Source organism: Bombina bombina, chromosome 4, assembly GCF_027579735.1.
Source record: "Bombina bombina isolate aBomBom1 chromosome 4, aBomBom1.pri, whole genome shotgun sequence".
Taxonomy (NCBI): Eukaryota; Metazoa; Chordata; class Amphibia; order Anura; family Bombinatoridae; genus Bombina; species Bombina bombina.
In genome coordinates, this window is record NC_069502.1 from 361,376,708 (window position 1) to 361,390,543 (window position 13,836).

At 38.2% G+C, this 13,836-nt stretch overlaps 1 protein-coding gene across 1 annotated transcript in view; it reads right to left on the reverse strand.

The window, feature by feature from the left end:
• Positions 1-13,836, reverse strand: part of LOC128656288 (transient receptor potential cation channel subfamily V member 6-like) — a 308,929-nt gene that overhangs the window by 108,616 nt on the left and 186,477 nt on the right. The gene's annotated exons all lie outside the window — the stretch shown is intronic.

Here is a 13,836-nt window from a genome sequence, read left to right on the forward strand (position 1 = left end):
GGGGAGAGAGCACAAAAGAGAGGGGGGAGAGAGCACAAAAGAGAGGGGGAGAGAGTGCAAAAACATAATTTATGTAAGAACTTACCTGATAAATTCCTTTCTTTCATATTAGCAAGAGTCCATGAGCTAGTGACGTATGGGATATACATTCCTACCAGGAGGGGCAAAGTTTCCCAAACCTTAAAATGCCTATAAATACACCCCTCACCACACCCACAATTCAGATTAACGAATAGCCAAGAAGTGGGGTGAAAAAGGAGCGAAAGCATCAAAATAAGGAATTGGAATAATTGTGCTTTATGCAAAAAAATAATAACCACCACAAAAAAAGGGTGGGCCTCATGGACTCTTGCTAATATGAAAGAAAGGAATTTATCAGGTAAGTTCTTACATAAATTATGTTTTCTTTCATGTAATTAGCAAGAGTCCATGAGCTAGTGACGTATGGGATACCCAAGATGTGGAACTTCCACGCAAGAGTCACTAGAGAGGGAGGGATAAAATAAAGACAGCCAATTCTGCTGAAAAAATAATCCACAACCCAAATCAAAAGTTTTAATCTTATAATGAAAAAAAATGAAATTATAAGCAGACGAATCAAACACAGCTGCCTGAAGTACTTTTCTACCAAAAACTGCTTCAGAAGAAGAAAACACATCAAAATGGTAGAATTTAGTAAAAGTATGCAAAGAAGACCAAGTTGCTGCTTTGCAAATCTGATCAACAGAAGCTTCATTCCTAAAAGCCCAGGAAGTAGAGACTGACCTAGTAGAATGAGCCGTAATTCTTTGAGGCGGGGACTTACCCGACTCCACATAAGCATGATGAATCAAAGACTTTAACCAAGACGCCAAAGAAATGGCAGAAGCCTTCTGACCTTTCCTGGAACCAGAAAAGATAACAAATAGACTAGAAGTCTTTCTAAAATCTTTAGTAGCTTCAACATAATATTTTAAAGCTCTAACTACATCCAAAGAATGTAACAACCTTTCCTTAGTATTCTTAGGATTAGGACATAATGAAGGGACAACAATTTCTCTACTAATGTTGTTAGAATTCACAACCTTAGGCAAAAATTGAAATGAAGTCCCCAACTCCGCCTTATCCTGATGAAAAATCAGAAAAGGAGATTCACAAGAAAGAGCAGATAACTCAGAACCTCTTCTAGCAGAAGAGATAGCCAAAAGGAACAATACTTTCCAGGAAAGTAATTTAATGTCCAGAGAATGCATAGGCTCAAATGGAGAAGCCTGTAAGGCTGACAAAACCAAATTAAGACTCCAAGGAGGAGAGATTGGCTTAATAACAGGTTTGATATGGACCAAAGCCTGTACAAAACAATGAATATCAGGAAGATGAGCAATCTTTCTGTGAAAAAGAACAGAAAGAGCAGATATTTGTCCTTTCAAGGAATTTGCAGACAAACCTTTATCCAAACCATCCTGAAGAAATTGTAAAATTCTAGGAATTCTGAAAGAATGCCAGGAGAATTTATGAGAAGAACACCAAGAGATGTAAGTCTTCCAAACCCGATAATAAATCTTTCTAGAGACAGATTTTCGAGCCTGTAACATAGTATTAATCACTGAGTCAGAGAAACCTCTATGACTAAGAATTAAGCGTTCAATTTCCATACCTTCAAATTTAATGATTTGAGATCCTGATGGAAAAAAGGACCTTGAGATAGAAGGTCTGGCCTTAACGGAAGTGTCCAAGGTTGGCAACTGGCCATCCGAACGAGATCCACAAACCAAAACCTGTGAAGCCATGCTGGAGCCACCAGCAGTACACATGAGCGCTCCATTAGAATTTTGGAGATTACTTTTGGAAGAAGAACTAGAGGCCGAAAGATATAAGCAGGATGATAATTCCAAGGAATTGACAATGCATCCACTGCTTCCGCCTGAGGATCCCGGGATCTGGATAGATACCTGGGGAGTTTCTTGTTCAAATGAGAGGCCATCAGATCTATTTCTGGAAGACCCCAGATTTGCACAATCTGAAGAAAAACCTCTGGATGAAGAGACCATTCGCCCGGATGTAACATCTGGCGACTTAGATACTCCGCTTTCCAATTGTCTACACCTGGGATGTGAACCGCAGAAATTAGACAGGAGCTGGATTCCGCCCATACAAGTATCCGAGATACTTCTTTCATAGCTTGAGGACTGTGAGTCCCACCTTGATGATTGACATATGCCACGGTCATTACATTGTCTGTTTGAAAACAAATAAACGATTCTCTCTTTAGAAGAGGCCAGAACTGAAGAGCTCTGAAAATCGCACAGAGTTCCAGAATGTTGATTGGTAATCTCGCCTCCTGAGATTCCCAAACCCCCTGCGCCGTCAGAGATCCCCATACAGCTCCCCAACCTGAAAGACTCGCATCTGTTGAGATCACAGTCCAGGTTGGACGAACAAAAGAGGCCCCTTGAATTAAACGATGGTGATCCATCCACCAAGTTAGAGATGATCGAACATTGGGATTTAAGGATATTATTTGTGATATCCTTGTATAATCCCTACACCACTGGTTCAGCATACAAAGCTGAAGTGGTCTCGTGTGAAAACGAGCAAAAGGGATCGCGTCCGAAGCAGCAGTCATGAGACCTAAAATCTCCATGCATAAAGCTACCGAAGGGAACAATTGAGACTGAAGGTTTCGACAGGCTGAAACCAATTTCAGACGTCTCTTTTCTGTCAGAGACAAAGTCATGGACACTGAATCTATTTGGAAACCTAAAAAGGTTACTCTTGTCTGAGGAATCAAAGAACTTTTTGGTAAATTGATCCTCCAACCATGTCTTTGAAGAAACAACACAAGTTGATTTGTGTGAGATTCTGCAGAATGTAAAGACTGAGCAAGTACCAAGATATCGTCCAAATAAGGAAATACCGCAATACCCTGTTCTCTGATTACAGAGAGAAGGGCACCTAGAACCTTCGAAAAGATCCTTCGCACAGTTGCTAAACCAAATGGAAGAGCAATAAACTGGTAATGCTTGTCTAGAAAAGAGAATCTCAGAAACTGATAGTGATCTGAGTGAATTGGGATATGCAGGTATGCATCCTGTAAGTCTATTGTAGACATATAATGCCCTTGCTGAACAAAAGGCAGAATAGTTTTTATAGTCACCATTATGAATGTTGGTATCCTTACATAATGATTCAATATTTTTAGATCCAGAACTGGTCTGAAAGAATTCTACTTCTTTGGCACAATGAATAGATTTGAATAAAACCCCAGACCCCATTCCAGAACTGGAACTGGCATAATTACCCCAGCTAACTCTAGGTCTGAAACACATTTCAGAAATGTCTGAGCCTTCACTGCATTTACTGGAATGTGTGAGAGAAAAAATCTTCTCACAGGTGGCCTTACCTTGAAACCTATTCTGTACCCTTGTGAATTAATGTTCTGAATCCAAAGATTGTGAATCGAATTGATCCAAACGTCTTTGAAAAATCATAACCTGTCCCCTACCAGCTGCGCTGGAATGAGGGCCGCACCTTCATGCGGATTTAGGAGCAGGTTTTGACTTTCTGGAAGGCTTGGACTTATTCCAGACTGGATTAGGTTTCCAACCGGAAACCGTTCCTTTAGGAGAAGGGTCGGGCTTCTGCTCTCTATTTTGATGAAAGGAACGAAAACGATTAGCAGCCCTAAAATTACCTTTAGATTTTTTGCCCTGGGACAAAAAAGCTCCCTTCCCTCCAGTAACAGTTGAAATGATAGAATCCAACTGAGAACCAAACAACTTATTACCTTGGAAAGAGAGAGAAAGCAAAGTTGACTTAGAAGTCATATCTACATTCCAAGATTTAAGCCACAAAGCTCTTCTAGCTAAAATAGCTAAAGACATATACCGGATATCAACTCTAATGATATCAAAAATGGCATCACAGACAAAGTTATTAGCATGTTGAAGAAGTTTAACAATGCTATATGCATTATGATCTGTCACTTGTTGCGCTAAAGCCTCCAACCAAAAAGTTGAAGCTGCAGCAACATCAGCCAAAGATATAGCAGGTCTAAGTAAATTACCCGAACATAAATAAGCTTTTCTTAAAAAAGATTCAATCTTCCTATCTAAAGGATCTTTAAACAAAGTGCTATCTGCCATAGGAATAGCAGTACGTTTAGCAAGGGTAGAGATAGCCCCATCGACTTTAGGGATTTTATCCCAAAACTCCAATCTATCAGATGGCACAGGGTACAATTTTTTAAACCTTGGAGAAGGAGTAAATGAAGTACCCAAACTATCCCATTCCCTAGCAATCACGTCTGAGAGAGCAAATGAGAGGAGAAAGAGAGAGCAAACGAGAGGGGGGAAGAGAGAGAGAGCAAAAGAGGGAGAGAGAGAGAGCAAAAGAGAGGGGGGAGAGAGAGAGCAAAAGAGAGGGGGGAGAGAGAGAGCAAAGAGAGGGGAGAGAGAGAGAGAGCAAAAGAGAGGGGAGAAAGAGAGAGAAAAAGAGAGGGGAAAAAGAATAGAGAGAGAGCAAGGGGTGGGACCGCTGTACTGCAAAAAATGGCCCGTGTACACGGGCTTTAGGACTAGTATGTATATATATATATATATATATATATATATATATATATATATAAAATAACTTTATTTTCAGACGCATTATTGCATTCATGTTCAGGGTCTTTGGGCAACCAGCTTGCAGAAGCCATCAGATCAGTGTCAATGAGTGGCACGGTCAATGAGAAGTTGTGCCTATCGTTCTATGGGAAACCAGCACGCTCATACATACACTACCCTGCATGCATGGTCAGTCTTTACATTGCCAGTCAGAGAACCAGGAGCTCAAAGGTATTTTCAAAGGAGGAGTGAGGTTGATTTGAAAAATGGATTTTGCATGTGAGCAGACAGGGGAGCATGAATAGCTGTAAAGAGAAAGAATGGAACACAGCACAACCTGCGATTCACCAGTAAACTGAGATTTATTGAGCAATACTTATAAATTATTGCACTCACAAGATAAAAGTTATAAAAAGACTTGTACCCATCTCAGGACGATAAGTCCAACTCCCAGTATGTGGCCGGTGAAGACTCTATTCTCCTCGACCTCCGGCATCGACTGCTGCTGTTCCTACTCATTCAGCTCAGAATACTAATCTCTGGCAGTGGAGTATTGATGCCATCTGGAAATCATATCCCTACTTTTTTCGTTCTTCTACAGAAGAACTTCCTCAGGGGTTAATTGATGTGGTTTAGCAGACTCCTGAGGGCTCCTGTTTATGTTATCTGTCTTTTCATATGCAGGGAAGGGGGAAGGTGGGGAGTGTCTTCTCTTCCTGTTTTTGTAGCCCCTTTCAGTGGGTGTCCCAGCCTAACCTCATGAACCGTGTTAAACTGGGATCTACTAAGTAAGTTTTTTACTGGATTTTTAGATCAGTATCTGTGCATATTACTCTTTACAGTGGTGCCTATTGCATGCCACAATATGAAAACTGGAGTATACTGTTCCTTTAAAGGGACGGTCTACTCCAGAAGTTTTATTGTTTAAAGAGATAGAAAATCCCTTTATTACACACTGTCCAGGTCTGTAGAACCAACACGGTTAAATTAATATACTTTTCACCTCTGTGGTTACCCTGTTTTCTTTCATGTGATTGGCAAGAGTCCATGAGCTAGTGACTTATGGGATATACAATCCTACCAGGAGGGGCAAAGTTTCCCAAACCTCAAAATGCCTGTAAATACACCCCTCACAACACCCACAATTCAGTTTTACAAACTTTGCCTCTTATGGAGGTGGTGAAGTTAGTTTGTGCTTGTTTTTATAATGTCTTCTATGATAAGCGCTTCTAAGCATTCTGAAGCCCAATTCCTCTCAGAGTACAGTGTTTGTCAGAGGGATGTGAAGAGAGTATTGCCTATTGATTTTATGGTTTTCGTCACGGGAAATCTTTTCATGGGGTTCTCTGTTATCGGTCGTAGGGATTCATCTCCTACCTCCCTTTTCAGATCGACGATATAATCTTATATACCATTACCTCTGCTGATAGTTTTCAGTACTGGTTTGGCTATCCGCAATATGTGGATGGGTGTCTTTCGGTAAGTATGTATCATTATTTAAGACACTCTCAGCTAGGGTTTGGCGCTTTATGTATTAATATCAAGTTTTAAATATATGTATTTTATTTATATTTGCCATGAGTCAGGTCTATGTGTATTTCCCTTTGCAGTCTAAACAGTTTCAGTATAGGAATCATGTTTGGGAAGTTTATTTAAACTTTTTTTCTTAACTGGGGTTCATTCTTTTTCTAATTTGACTTCCATTTTTTGCGGGCAAATCTAGGCTCACGAGGGCACAAAATGATGTTTTTTATTGCGTCATACTTATTAACCCCTAATCTGCCACCCCCGACATCGCCGCCACCTACCTACACTTATTACCCTCTAATCTGCCGCCCCAACTACATACATTTATTAACCCCTAATCTGCCACACCCAATGTCACCCCCGCCACTATACTAGAAGGATGAAGATAGAAGATGGCATCTGGTTGAAGACTTCTGCCCGTCTGGAGGACAACTTCTTGCCGCTTGGATGAAGACTTCTCTCCGGCTTTGTTGAGGACTTCTGCCCGCTTGGTTGAAGACTTCTCCCAGCTTCGTTGAGGATGGATGTCTGGTCTTCAAAAACTGTAAGTGAATCTTCGGGGGTTAGTGTTTTATTAAGGGTTTATTGGGTGGGTTTTATTTTTAGATTAGGGGTTTGGGCAACGAAAAAGAGCTAAGGGCAATGCCCATCTAAATGCCCTTTTCAGGGCAATGGGGAGCTTAGTTTTTTTAGATAGGATTTTATTTGGGGGGTTTGGTTGTGTGGATGGTGGATTTTACTGTTGGGGGGTGTTTGTATTTTTTTTTTTTACAGGTAAAAGAACTGATTTCTTTGGGGCAATTCCCCCGCAAAAGGTCCTTTTAAGGGCTATTGGCAGTTTAGTTTAGGCTAGGGTTTTTTTTATTTGGGGGGGGGGCTTTTTATTTTGATAGGGCTATTAGATTAGGTGTAATTAGTCTAAATATTTGATAATATCTTTTTTATTTTGTGTAATTTAGTGTTTATTTTTTTGTAATTTAGTTAATTGTATTTAATTAATGTAATTTATTTAATTTTAGTGTAATGTTAGGTGTTAGTGTAAGACAGGTTCAGTTTTATTTTATTGGTAACTTTGTATTTATTTTAACTAGGTAGCTAGTAAATAGTTAATAACTATTTACTAACTGGTCTACCTAGTTAAAATAAATACAAACTTAGCTGTGAAATAAAATTAAAACCTAAGCTAGCTACAATGTAACTATTAGTTATATTGTAGCAAGCTTAGGTTTTTTTTTATAGGTAAGTATTTAGTTTTAAATAGAAATTATTTAGTTAATGATAGTAATTTTAATTTAGATTTATTTTAATTATATTAAAGTTAGGGGTGTAAGGGTTAGGGATTAATATATTTATTTAGTGTTAGTGATGTGGAAGGCCAGAGGTTTAGGGGTTAATAACTTTAGTATAGTGGCGGCGACATTGGGGGCAGCAGATTAGGGGTTAATAATATTTAACTAGTGTTTATGATGCAGGAGTGCGGCGGTTTAGGGTTAATATGTTTATTTTAGTGGGGGCGATGTCCGGAGTGGCAGATTAGGGGTCAATAATTTCATTTTAGTGTTTGGGATGCGGGAGGGCCTTGGTTTAGGGCTTAATAGGTAGTTTATGGTTATGGGTGTTAGTGTACTTTGTAACATTTTAGTTATGAGTTTTATGCTACAGCTTTGTAGCGTAAAACCCATAACTACTGACTTTCAGTTTACGGTACGGATCTTGTAGTTATGGGCTGTACCGCTCACTTTTTGGCCGGACAGGCAAACTCATAATACCGGCGCTATGGAAGTGCCATTGAAAAAGGACTTTTAAAAAGTGTGTTAGTTACGTTGCATTACGGCCAAAAAGGTGTGCGGTACAGCTATACCTACAAGACTCGTAATAGCAGCGGTAGTGAAAGAGCCATAATGCTACTTTTTCACTCATAACGCAAAACTCGTAATCTAGCCGTGTGTTTTTTAAGCTGTTGTTATTTCTTCAGCTCAATTATGTGGCATTTATTTATCATGTTTTATTCTAGCAATGTAAACTTATGAGGTCTTTTCAAAATTGATTTAATTAATTTTGTTCTGACCAACAGCATACTTAAGTTTATTCTACTGATGAAGGTTTCTTTGGCTCAAAGGCTCCTGTATCAGACAGTTTTTTGAAAATGCTCCTTATTTTTCATTTTAACAATTTTTTGCTCTTTGTTAAGGAAATTTTTCTATTTATAGCTTTTAGGAGTCTAGTCCTCCTATTAACTATCAGCTAGATTACGAGTTTTGCGTTATGAGTGAAAAAGCATCGTTATGAATGAGAGCTCGATCCTATTGGCTGATTGGATCAGCCAATAGGATGAAAGCTCAATCCTATTGGCTGATTGCAACAGCAAATAGGATTTTTTCCCCTTTAATTCCTATTGGCTAATATAAATCTTTCAGCCAATAGGAATGTAAGGGACGCCATCTTGGATGATGTCACTTAAAGTGAAACTTAATTTTCCAGTGACGATCATAAGAAGAGGATACTCCGCGCCGGATGTCTTGAAGATGGACCCGCTCCGCGCCGGATTAAGATGGAAGAGGCCGCCCGGATGAAGACTTCACCAGCTGGATGAGGATGGATGTCCGGACTTTAGACATGGTTTTTATGTGAGGGTGTTAGGTTTAAACATAACTTTTTCTTTCCCCATAGACATCAATGGGGCTGCATTACGGAGCTTTTGTTTCTGCGATTCGCAGGTGTTAAGGCTTTTTTTTTGCTGGCTCTCCCCATTGATGTCTATGGGGAAATCGTGCACGAGCATGTCAAAGCAGCACTTGTTTTCGGTGCGTTATGGAGCTCAACGCAACCTTATCGCCTGCACAAGCCTGCTTTTTGTAAACTTGTAATAGCAGTGATATAGGGAGGTGAAATAATGCCACTTTTGTGGCGGTTGTTAATTTCCCTATAGCGCTGAAAACTCGTAATCTAGCTATATGTTAATAATACTTTTCAAATCTGGATTTTAACATTTTTGCTTTTGAGGTTTTTTCTTATTAGAGAATGGTTATTCTGATTCCCTCTTGGGACTGTACTATTATTTCTATGGAAATTGGTACTTGTTTTCAGGATTCGTTAGAATTTGAATATAACCTTAGTAGAGCATATTTACGTACTGTTTATATTTTTAGCTCAGCTTTATCTGTGGCTAACATTACTGTTCTCTCATCCTTTGTTGAACAGTTAGCATAAGCAGTTATCAGATTATTAAGTATATAACTCTATTTAATTTTGATGTATTCATTTAATTATGTTTACTATATCTATTATTATGATTTCAAATATATTGTATTATCTCTCTCTCTTGTTAGGATAATAATTTGTTTGATTCCTATTATCTCCACTATTTCTGGTGGTTAGAGTTTTTTTCTGCCCTAATTTTAGTCCTGTGATGTAGATCAGTTGGTGAATGTCCTGACTACAAACGCTTGTTCTAGACCCAAGGGTCATAGATTAAATTCCCGGCAGAGTTAATACAGCCCTTTGGCCTTTGAGGTCAATTTATTGTGTACCATTTATTTGGGTAATAATAACTACTGTTTTTTTCAGCTGCTAATTTGGTTAACTCCGAATGTAAGCACTGAAGAAGCGTTTTTTTGTATCCTTCTGGGAGAAAAACGCTATATAATTACTAGTTATTAGACTGCATAAAGGTGCGGTTCTCAAACCAGTCGTTTTGGTGGGGGGGCAGATTAAATTGTTTTTGGATGAACTCATTCCAAATTCTATATTATTCTTAGGGTTTGAATAGATTTTTAGAATAAGACCTCCTATGGGAAGAATCTTTCTTTCTCAGTACACTCTGTGAATTTTTTTCAGGATTGATTATGCCAGTTCTTTTTGCAGGAACAGGATTTGGGTTTCTATTCAGTTCTATTCTTTGTCTCTAAGAAGAAAGGTTTATTCAGTCCATTCTTGGATCTGAAGACTTTTATATTGTTTTGTTAGATTATAAGGACTATTATGCCTTTTTGTTAAGTTCATTTCATGTCCACTCCATTTTTTAGGATGTTTAACCTCATATTTTATTTCATTCAGACCACTTGTGGATTCTGAAGTTTTCTTTTTAAGCTTTACCAATTTGTTGCTTTTCCATTTGGTTTAGTGACAGCTTTATTAATCTTTTCAAAGGTTCTTGGTGCCCTTCTTTCTGTCTTCAGACAGCAGGGTATTGGGGTGCTTTCTTATTTGGGTGGTATCTTGGTATTAGCTTAAACTTTTCTTTTATTAAAGCTGGACAGATTGCTCAGCATACTAATGCACTGTGACTGAGCTCTGTAGCAACCTGGCGGTTACAGGTTCGATTCACGGCGAGGTCCATTCAGCCTTTCATCCTTCCAAGGTTGATAAATTGAGCAGCGTCTTGAGTCCCTTACGGGTGATTAGACGCGCTTTACAAGTACCCAATACATACATATGAAATAGCAGTATTTAAAAATATGGACTCATGAATCAACTAAGTTTTGTTTCTTCAAGACATGGTTAGAGGATTTAATTTACCTAAGAGTTTCGCGATTCCTCAGACAAGGGTCACTTCTTTTTGGGTTTCTAGAAAGATTCTGTGTTCATGTCTTTGTCATTATCAGACAAAAGTCAATTGTAAGTGGCGTTAGCCTGTCTAACTTACAGTCTAGAACATTTCTTTCAGTGGCTATGTGCTTGGAAGTTTTAGGTCTCATAACTGCAGCATCGGCTGTGGTTCGGTTCCCTTTGCTCATTTTTCATCTGAGATCTCTTTTTGATTTGCATACTGAATCAATGATACAGGGATTGTTTTTAGATATCACAGTTGATATTTTTAAATCCTAACACTCTACTCTCTCTGTTTTGGTGATTAGTCTATCATCATTTTATTCAGGGGGCCTCCTTTTGTTCATCCTTCCTGGACTGTATTCTTAATGGATGCAAGTCTTACAGGTTTGGGAGCTGTCTGAGGGTCTTTTGACAGCACAAGGGGTTTGGAAACTTCAAGAGGCAAGGTTTCCAATCGATATTTTGGAACTCTGTGCTATTTTTCAGAGCTCTTTCAGTCTTGGGCATCTATTTATCAAGCCGTCAACCGCAAAAATGCTGGAATTCCGCAGCGTATTTGTGGCAGGCCTGATTCCCTTTAGTTATCAAACCCTACAGACTTTCAAAAGTAGAATTTTGTGACGTAACATACGATCCGTCGGACTCAGTCCGACACAGATCAATGCTTTTATGAGATAACTTTTTCATTTTTTGCTTTCAGACAGACAATGTCGCAACTGTGGCATATGTCAATCAACATTAGGGACTTGTAGTTCCTTAGCAATTAAGAAGTATCTTGAATACTTTCTTAGATGGAATTCATCTCCTGTCTATTTTCTACGATTTTAGACATTTGGGAGGTGTATTAGCTCAGTCTTTACAACCGGGAGAGTGGTGTTTTTATACAGATGTGTTTTCTCAATTTCCCAGGTACCTTTTCAGATCCAGGGATTCTCAGGTGGAGATGGTGAATGCATTAGCAGTGTCTTGGTTTTGCAACTTGACTACATCTTTCCGCCTTTGTTTTTTTTCTTTCAAAGATGATTACCAAGATCATATTGGAACAGTGTCATGATTTTCTGATAGCATCAGCATGGCCTCACAGGTTTGGTATGTGGATCTTGTTCAGATGTCCAGTTGCCATCCTTGGCCGATTTCTCTTTGGCCAGCCCTCTTGTTTTAGGGGCTATTTTTCCATCGGGATCTCAAATTACTAATTTGGGGGTATGGAAATTAATAAGTGTTTTGGCATAGAAGTTTCTCTGACTCAGTTTTTATCGCTATGTTGCAGGCTTATAAGTCTGTTTCAAGGAACATGTATTATCAGGTTTGGAAAACCTATATTTTATAGTGTTCTTCTCATAAATTCTCTTGGTATTCTTTTAGAAATCCTAGGATTTTACAGTTTTTCAGGATGGTTTGGATAAGTTTGTCTGAAAATTTTAACTTCCTGATATTCACTGTTTTGTTCAGGCTTTAGTTGGTATCAAGACTGTTCATGTATTAATTTTTTTGGAGTCTTATTTGGTTTAAAGATTTTGCAGGCTCTTTTCTTTTGAGCCTATATTTTCTTTGAAGATTATCTACTTTCTTGGAAAGTATTGTTTCTTTTGACTATCTCTTCTGCTACAAGAGTTTCTAATTTATCAGCTCTCTCTTGTGTGTCTCCTTATCTGATTTTTTTGCATCTAGATAAGTTGTTTTGTGGACTTCTTTTTTTCCTAAAGTTGTGAATTTGAACAACATTTGTAGAGAAATGGTTGTCCATTCTTTGTGTCCTAATCCTAAAGAATTCTTTTAGAGTTATTTACATCCTTTGGATGTAATAAGAAGTTTATAATTCTATATCGAGGTTACTAGGTTTTCAGTAGACTTCTAGTCTATTTGCTGTTTTTAGGTTAGGAAGGCTCTGCCATTTCTTTGGCATCCTGATTAAAGCTTTCGTTAATCAAGGCTTATTTTGAGGCAGGGCAGGGCAGGCTCCGCCTCAGAGTTTTACAGCTCATTCTACTAAGTTCAGTCGCATTTTCTTGGGCTTTTTCAGAATGAAGCTTAGGTTGATCGAATTTGCAAATCAGTAATTTGGTCTTCTTTGCATACTTTTATTGTTTTTACCATTTTGATGTATTTGCTTCTTCTGAAGCAGTCTTTGGTAGAAAAAGTTATTCCGGCAGTTGTTTCAGTTTGATTCTACTGCTTTTGATTTAAGTTTTTTGAGAAAAACTTAATTATTGTGTGGATTTAATTTCTCAGTGGAAATAGCTGTATTTTATCCCTCCCTCTCTAGTGACTCTTCTGTGGACTTCCACATCTTGGGTATTTCTATCCCATACATCACTAGCTCATGGAATATTGCCAATTACATGAAAGAAAACATAATTTATGTAAGAACTTACCTGAAAAAATAATTTCTTTCATATTGGCAAGAGTCCACGAGGGACACCCTTTTTATGGTGTTTATGATTTTTTGTATAAAAGCACAATTTATTTTCTAGTTTTTCTATTTGTATGCTTTTTCACTCCTTATTTTATCACCCCACTACTTGGCTATTCATTAAAACTGAATTGTGGGTGTTGTGAGGGGTGTATTTATAGGCATTTTAAAGTTTGAGAAACTTTGCCCCTCCTGGTAGGATTGTATATCCCATACGTCACTAGCTCATGGACTCTTGCAAATATGAAAGAAATGAATTTATCAGGTAAGTTCTTACATAAATTATGTTTTACCTCTGTGGATGCCGGAGGTCGAGGGGAACAGGAGTCTTCACCGGCCACACACCGGGAGTTGGACTTCCTGAGAAAAGAACAGGTCTTTTATAACTTTTATCTTGTGAGTGCAATGATTTTAGCTGTATTGCTCAATAAATCTCAGTTTTACTGGTGAATCTCAGTTTTACCAGTGAATTCTTTCTCTTTACACAGCTGCACCTACCACACACTGGTAACTTACTCAGACATTATTCAAAAATCTTAGCAGTTTTAAAGATTTACCTATCTATGTTGAAAGAGGAATATCAAGTTCAAGAACAACCCCATGTAAAATCTCAGCTAATAAAAGGTACCTTGAACTGTGTTTCTTTTAAAAACCAAGCTGAGTAAGGGGCTATACACCATAATAAAGACCTTTCTTTAACAAAAACATAATTTATGTAAAAACTTACCTGATAAATTAATTTCTTTCATAGTGGCATGA